This window comes from Mesitornis unicolor, unplaced genomic scaffold, assembly GCF_000695765.1.
Source record: "Mesitornis unicolor isolate BGI_N332 unplaced genomic scaffold, ASM69576v1 scaffold32519, whole genome shotgun sequence".
Taxonomy (NCBI): Eukaryota; Metazoa; Chordata; class Aves; order Mesitornithiformes; family Mesitornithidae; genus Mesitornis; species Mesitornis unicolor.
Window position 1 is genome coordinate 15306 of NW_010208481.1, and position 7990 is coordinate 23295.

Consider the following 7990-nt stretch of genomic DNA (forward strand, 5'->3'; position numbering starts at 1 on the left):
GTCTCAGTTTAGCATGTTCATCCTGAGAGGATCTAATTTAATTATTCTCTTTTATATTTACGGCACATTCTCTGGCAGTGCTATCTTCCAAATACTCTAACATCTCCAGTATTATGCCTGGCTATGTCAGGAATGAATCAGAAGCCATGTTAAGACTTGTTATGTCAGCTTAAAAATTCATGTTATCCCCTACTTGAATACTCACAGAAAGTCCAAGGGCACATTTTCTTCAATTAAATTATATTCTGAAGGTCCCTTAATAGAAGAGAAAAAGTTTCAAGAAAGTGAAAATAAGGCCAAGGCTTATGAAGCCAAAACAGTTCTGAACTTAAACAAGGTCATTCTTCAACTCCTTCCAAAACTCCTAAATTTCCACAGAAAGATTGGAATTTTAAAATCAAAGTGACTTAGCCAAATTTCTCGCTACTATAATGACACTGAGGTAATTAAATCAGTTTTAACATAGAATCAGTTTGGTCAATTAAGCCCTACATTCATTGATTTTGTTGATTCATAGTGTGAAGATTGAAGGTTCCCACATAATGGATATATTCCAATCTCATTTAACAAGGCTGGCAAAACTTTTATGCGTTTATTTCCATTTATTTTTCTTTTCCAGATAGATAGGGCTAAACTAACTCTTAAATCTGCATATTTTGTTTATTTATGTATCTAAATAGCTTCAGTTTCATTATAGTATCTGGGCCCCTCCTTGTATTTAAAATTAGAAAAGAGGAAAAAAACAAACCAAAACAATAGGAGGCTGATTCTTTCTTCCTTTTCCATCTGAAGAAAAAGCTTGATTAGTTTATGGGAGGGGGAGGTTGTTTATTTGCTTGTTTATGTTTGTGCATGATTGAGTAAGTGTCATGTATGTATGCTTGGAATTGGCAGGCAGCTCCTTATCTGTGCTGGTAGATATGTCCATGATCTAAAACCAGCCTTTTAGAACTGGCCACATGTCTCACTATACACTAAGAAACAATTTCAGCTGCTGCCTCAGAGCTGAGTCCAAGACCTCGCTGCCCATTTACTGTTGAAGAACATTTTGAACAGCGATGGAGCCTCTCACCCCCTGATTCCATTCCTCATCCTGTCCAATCTCTCCAGCTGGGCAGTGTGTTACCCATTGCACTTACACGATCAATTCTCAGCAGCATGCTTGGCAGACGTACAGAGTATAGTACACCTTGTCCATTAAACCTTTGGCTGGGATTCATCTTACCTAACACTAGACAGCTGCAGGGTAGCTGTCTCCAACTAAGCTGGTCACCTCAGGTTTCCTTTAGTCACATTGGCACTTCTATGGCACAGTCCATCTGACCTATTTTTGGATGACTGCTTCAATGTGCAATGAATCATGCCCAAAAAGCTCAATTACTTTTTTTTTTTTTACTCCACTGACTAAAAGGGGGCCTGGAATAACTAATTTAAGATATGACCACTTTAATCTTTAATACTACAGTAAATCAGACAAAAAAATAATAGAATGATTGAGGTTGGAAAGGACCTCTGAAGGTCACCTTGTTGAATTCCCTTGCTCAAGCAGGACTACCTAGAGCTGGTTGCTCAGGACCACATCCAGGTGGCTTTTGAGTATCTTCAAGGCTGAAGACTCCAGAACCTCCCCTGAAAACTCATGCCAGTGCTGGGTATCTTCACAGTAAAAAAGTGTTTCCTGATATTCAAAAGGAACCTCCTGTGTTTCAGGTTATGCCCACTGCCTCTGGTCCTGTCACTGGGCACAACTGAAAAGAGCCTGGCTCTTTCTCTTTATACCCTCCCTTCAGGTATTTATATACATTTAAAAGATCCCTGTGAGCCTTCTCTTCTCCAGGCTGAACAGTCCCAACTCTCTCTACTTTTCCTCATAGGAGATGCTCCAGACTCTACATTGGACTGTCTTCAATATATTTCTGTGTTTTTTGTACTGAAGAGCCCAGAACTGGACCCAGCACTCTAAATGCAGCCTTACCAGTGCAAAGCAGAAAGGAAGGATCATTTCACTCCACTTGTTGGCAATGCTTTGCCTAATGCAGACCAGGATACCATTCACCTTCTTTGCAGCAAGGGAACATTATTAGCTCATGTAAAACCTGAGTAGAGATTGTAGAGAGTACAAGTCCTCTACATATAGATGAAATCAAGCCATTCTGAATACAGGTATCACTAAGTCATTCCTTCCACATGAGCTATACTAAGCTCACAAAGAGATAGATGATGGTAACTACCCTTCTGCCCTAAGAAAAGAAGCAGCCCATATCGCAGCAATAGCTTCAACAGGAACTCTAACAAACCAACAAGAACAATCTTCTTTATGGGCCATTATATCTATACATCTTTATGTATCCAGGAATTATATCATACACTCTGTTTATTTACTGTGTGGGAGGTAATAAAAACTACAGCCATTCCCTCTCATTTCTATTTGCACAATCTGGTGCAACACACACCTGTAGCAACATGCAATAGTGTTGCAGCCACTCAGGCAAACAAAACTGCAGGGGTATATCCCATTTGGACCCTGCCTTATACCCTCTCTGTGCTCAGGACTTTGACAGTCTACAAAGCACCACAGAAAGGAAGAGAAAACTTCACTACAACTGCAAGTGGATCAGTCTATTTCATGCATCCCATTCTCCAATATCTTGCATTAAATCTACATAGGATAAAATAGGTAAAAAATATGGGAAGGTACAAGATTTTAAAATAAAGTCATTATACTGATTCAAGTTGGGATGAATCTATGTCCCTGCAAGTAAGGCAAGATAATTAGAACCACCTCTAGAAGAGGTAGAAGAAGGTGCATCTGAGTTCCTCACACCCTTGATGAGTGCTCTAAACTTTTCTTACAATTAAGAAATCCACAGAATCCTTAAGGTTGGAAGAGACCTCCAAGATCATCAAGTCCAACCGTCAACCTAAGATCACCATGCCCACTAAGGGCATGCCACCTGAGGTGCCACATCCACATGCTTCTTGAATACCTCCAGGAATGGTAACTCCACCATCTTCCTGGGCAGCCTGTTCCAGTGTTTTACCATTCTTTCAGTAAGGAAATATTTCCTAATATCCAATCTAACCCTCCTCTGACGCAACTGGAGGCCATAATACCATTAATGTTTACCAGGCCAATACCATTAATGTTTCCTGTGCTGGAGTGCTTTAAAGGAATGACGCATCCCTGTGTGCAATTTACACAGAAATTAATGAGTTGCCTAATTTTAGGGGGTGTTTCAGGCAGTTTCCTATGGAAGCAGTTATGCGCCTGCAACCCAGAAATAGTTGGAAATGAAGATTTGCACCCTTCTTCAACATTGCTGCTGCCATCTTACATGGGTACTATCATAGCAGAAAGCTGTAATGAATCTCACTCTGAAGCTGTAACTTCTCCCATCTACTGCCCACAGACTTTAGTATACATTTTAGGTTTTTATTAGGAAAGCCTGAGGAACTACCCTCCAGCCTTTTCTGTACGCTTCCAGCTTCTACAGCGTTCCTGAGGTTAAAAAAAAATAATCAAAAATCATAGCCTCAGGTGGTGGGTGGGTGGGTGGGTGGGGGTGTGTGTGTGTGTGTGTGTGTGTGTGTGCGTGTGTGAAATAAAGGTACTGTAGTATGACAGGAAATGGACTGGAGTCAACAGGAGTCTTCCCGGCCATCCTCTGCTCCAGACCTGAGTCAATAGTACCTAAACCATTCCTGATATAATTATTTCATCTGTTAAATATAAATCAAAAGAAACATGGAAAACTACGTGGGCATGCCACCATGGAAAACTCCAGAAAGGGAGAACTAGGCCCAATGCCTGAAAAAATTCCTTCCTTTAACAAGATTTTTAGAAATCCTTTCTAAGTCGCTCTGTCATGCTCACCAGCACTTACAGCTTTGAGAATGGAGCCAAATAAAAGGTTTCTTTCCACACTCCTTAAATTTGCAGATCTTTTCAGAGAGCTTACACTTTAAAAGTCCTTAACATTAACAGCAGTTTCCAAACTCAAGTTCATTTACAGTACCCTCTTAAAATGTTCTGGACCACTGGATTGTAACTTTTTCTACTGGGCTCAATTTGTATATGAAAAGTTGAAATGACTGCTGAATGTTACCCTAATGATCTGAAGTGGTAAACCAGAATGAAATAAGTCACTGTTAGATTGGCTAAATTTGATGACAAATGACACATCTGGGGGTCTTGACCTTACCTATTTGTAATGTGGGAATTCAGGAATATGTTCCATTTACTGCAATAAATTGCCATAGTTGTCTCAGATATGCCTTACAAAATTGTTTTACGAACTTTATTTAACAATTTATAAGGATTAAAATTTTCTCCTGTTGAAGGAATTAATTGATCTTATTTTTCAAAACTTTGTTAGATTTCAGAAGATTACTTCCATCACTGCTTTCACTTCATCATGAGCACACACAGCCACAGAGCTGGCTGAGGAAGGGCAGCTGCAGACTGCCTCAACCCCTCGCATGGCAGGTGACATCAAGCATTTGCCACAGTAGCTGTTTTTAGTAAATGTCTATAGATCACAGAATCACAGAATATTAGGAGTTGGAAGGGACCTTGAAAGGTCACCCACTCCAACCCCCCTGCCAGAGCAGGATCACCTAGACCAGGTCACACAGGAATGCATCCAGGCGGGTTTTGAATGTCTCCAGAGAAGGAGACTCCACAACCTCTCTGGGCAGCCTGTTCCAGTGCTCTGTAACCCTCACAGTAAAAAAGTTTTTCCTCATATTCAGATTGAACCTTCTATGCTCCAGCTTGCTCCCATTGCTCCTTGTCCTGTCATTTGACACCACAAAGAAGAGCCTGGCTCCTTCCTCCTGACACTCGCCCTTTACAAATTTATAACCATGAATGAGGTCACCCCTCAGTCTCCTCTTCTCCAAGCTAAAGAGACCCAGCTCCCTCAGCCGCTCCTCATAAGGGAGATGCTCCACTTCCTCAATCATCTTTGTGGCTCTGCGCTGGACTCTTTCAAGCAGAAGATCCTTCAGCCCTTCTCCTCATTAGCAAACTAAACCTCAGACACTCTCCCCCAACTAGTTCTCCTTCCATTCATAATTTGAGGCAAGAACAGCCCACTAGGCAAGTCTGAGGACAATCCCATCTCCAGCAGCCCCAGACTGCAAGAAACATTCTTTCTGCCATTTAAATGCCCTTTTTTAACTCCCTCCGTAGATTCAACATTGAACTTCATTTAGGACAGCTGAACTAGACACAATGTCACATTAGTATTCAGAGCAAATAACAGATACAAAAGTAATAGTTTTCCCTGCATTTCCACTTCAGGTTCCTCTATTTCTCAGAAAAAGATGGAGTTTGCTTTTTGGGCTACAGGATAGCAGTAAAAACTTATGGTCACTGGTTATTTACTATGTCGGTCGCAATAACCCTATGCAGCGCTACAGGCTTGGGGACGAGTGGCTGGAAAGCTGCCAGGCAGAAAAGGACCTGGGGGTGTTGGTGGACAGCAGGATGACCATGAGCCAGCAGTGTGCCCTTGCGACCAAGAAGGCCAATGGCATCCTGGGGTGTATCAGGAGGGGGGTGGTTAGTAGGTCAAGAGAGGTTCTCCTTCCCCTCTATTCTGCCCTGGTGAAACCACATTTGGAATATTGTGTTCCATTCTGGGCCCCTCAGTTCAAGAAGGACAGGGAATTGCTTAAAAGAGTCCAGCGCAGGGCCACAAAGATGATAGAGGGAGTGGAGCATCTCCCTTATGAGGAGTGGCTGAGGGAGCTGGGTCTCTTTAGCTTGGAGAAGAGGAAACTGAGGGGTGACCTCATTCAAGTTTATAAATTTGTAAAGGGCGAGTGTCAGGAGGAAGGAGCCAGACTCTTCTCAGTGACAGCCAATGACAGGACAAGGGGCAATGGGAGCAAGCTGGAGCATAGGAGGTTCAATCTGAATCATCCAGCAACAAGTCAAATACCTTAAGGTAATGTAAGTGTGCTATACTGACAGTATCATTTTAATCAAACAACTATGTAATTCTGTCTCCAGAATATTAGACTGGTTCTATTTTCCTTAAGATTGTGATAATTGGTCTTCATTATATTTCATTCCTTTAATTCCTTCTTGGATCAGCTATACCATCACTTTATTTCAATTTACCAACAATTTATTCAATATTCCCAACTATAATATTTTGTCCCTGCTATAATAGATCGTTTTGATCTTCAGAATCTAAGAATGCAGAATTGCTAACCTTGGTTTCTGAGACGTATAGCAGAGACTGGCACTTAGACAGAACCTCAAAAATTTCACTTGGGCTCAGTATTTGCATAAAAGTCAATCATCTGTCTTATACTCAAGGAACAGTACCTAAACCCTTGAAACATCTTTTAAACATCCATCTCTGTTTCCTCATAAATCTTCAAGCTTTTTCCATTTCTTCTATCAGTTAAAATGACCAAGGGTAAAATTAGTGCAATATTGAGCAGACAGTTTAGTCTCAATTCCCATGATGTTCTAAGATTTCAATACCTTGTAACAATTTTGACTGTTTCAGAGGAATTGTATGCAACTCTGATCCCCATTAATGGTATATGCAGAATGTAAAATATCTAACTGAGAGGATTTATTATTCAAAGTGGCTTCAGAGAGCTAAATTCATAGCATGTACTCTCTAAGCCAGCTATAAAATATCACAGCCACTGGGATATTAAACAACTGAGTTATTCTGGAGACTCTTACAAAACATCTTTGTCCCCATGCATATGTCAGGTTAAGATTTGCCTTGGTATCTTATAAATAAGCTGCACATCTAGGATTATGTCTTGTTTTCCAGTTTTGGAGTTTTCCTTTTTTTTAGCTTAATTCTTCACAACCATAAGGAAAACCACATTTCCTTCTCCTTTTTTGTGACCTAAATTTGTTTAGATCCTCGATCCTATGATATTTATTTCTTCTGAAAACACAAAGACAGAACTGAAGTTATCCTATTGTCAGTTATTGATTGATCATTCCCAAACTTCATCAAGTGGTGCTAACTTTTAAATTTTAAAAGTCATCAGCATTTTTCAAAAGCTTCTTCTTACTGATAATTAAAAACAAGTGAAAGTATCTCCTGCTCCCTTCTCCATTTTTTGGTATTTTTAAAGTATTTAAAACTGCAGCCCTTTCACTGATCCCTGGCCCAGTAGCTATATAAAAAAATCCCCTCTGTCTCCAGCATAAAGGCATTTTGCATGTGGTGATCACTTCCACTTGTGCATCTCAAGAGATTTAGACTGCTGTTTTACTTCTTTGGATGCAAATACATTATAACATAATAGCTGTCCACCAGTCCAGCTATCCCCGTGTAACAGAAACACAACACAGAGATGTAGGTGCTAAGCAGAAAGAGGGATGCCATTCTCCTTGGCTCAGTGCCACAACCACCAGTCACCTAACAAGACAGGATAGCACTTTGGTGTTGGAAGCACTTGATGAAGGCAACGGGCTGAGCCTGGTGCGAAGACCTCGTGACAGTGGTGGTGGTGGGACACAGCCGCTTTTCTCCATGAAGGAGGCAGGCCCAGAGGTGAACAGGTTCAAAAGTGTCACCTTTCTACATCAACTGAGAGAACACTGCAGGGGACCTTTTACCACACTCCTAGGGAGTAGATCTGTCTCCAAAGCCCCTCTGCCCTACCTAGCTGTTCCTGCTTTCCTTAGAGCCTCAGGCCCTGAGAGGAGGCGTTGCAAAACTCTCCACACACCACCAAGCAAGAAGAGCCAGGAAAGGCAAAGTCCTACAGGTGGGGGGAGGGACACGAGAGGCAGGGCTCCCAACGGCCTCCGAAACCCGCAGGAACCCTTCTTCATCCTCATTCTCCTCACCTGAAAAAGAGAAAACACGAAGAATACACCTATTAAAGCAAACAACCCCAAAAACTTGTAAAATTGTTCCGCGGTCTACTCCCGCCCTCGCCATCTTCCTGCCGTGCTGCCGGCACTGCGCATGCCCAGCGCTGCCAGGGGCGGGCCGGC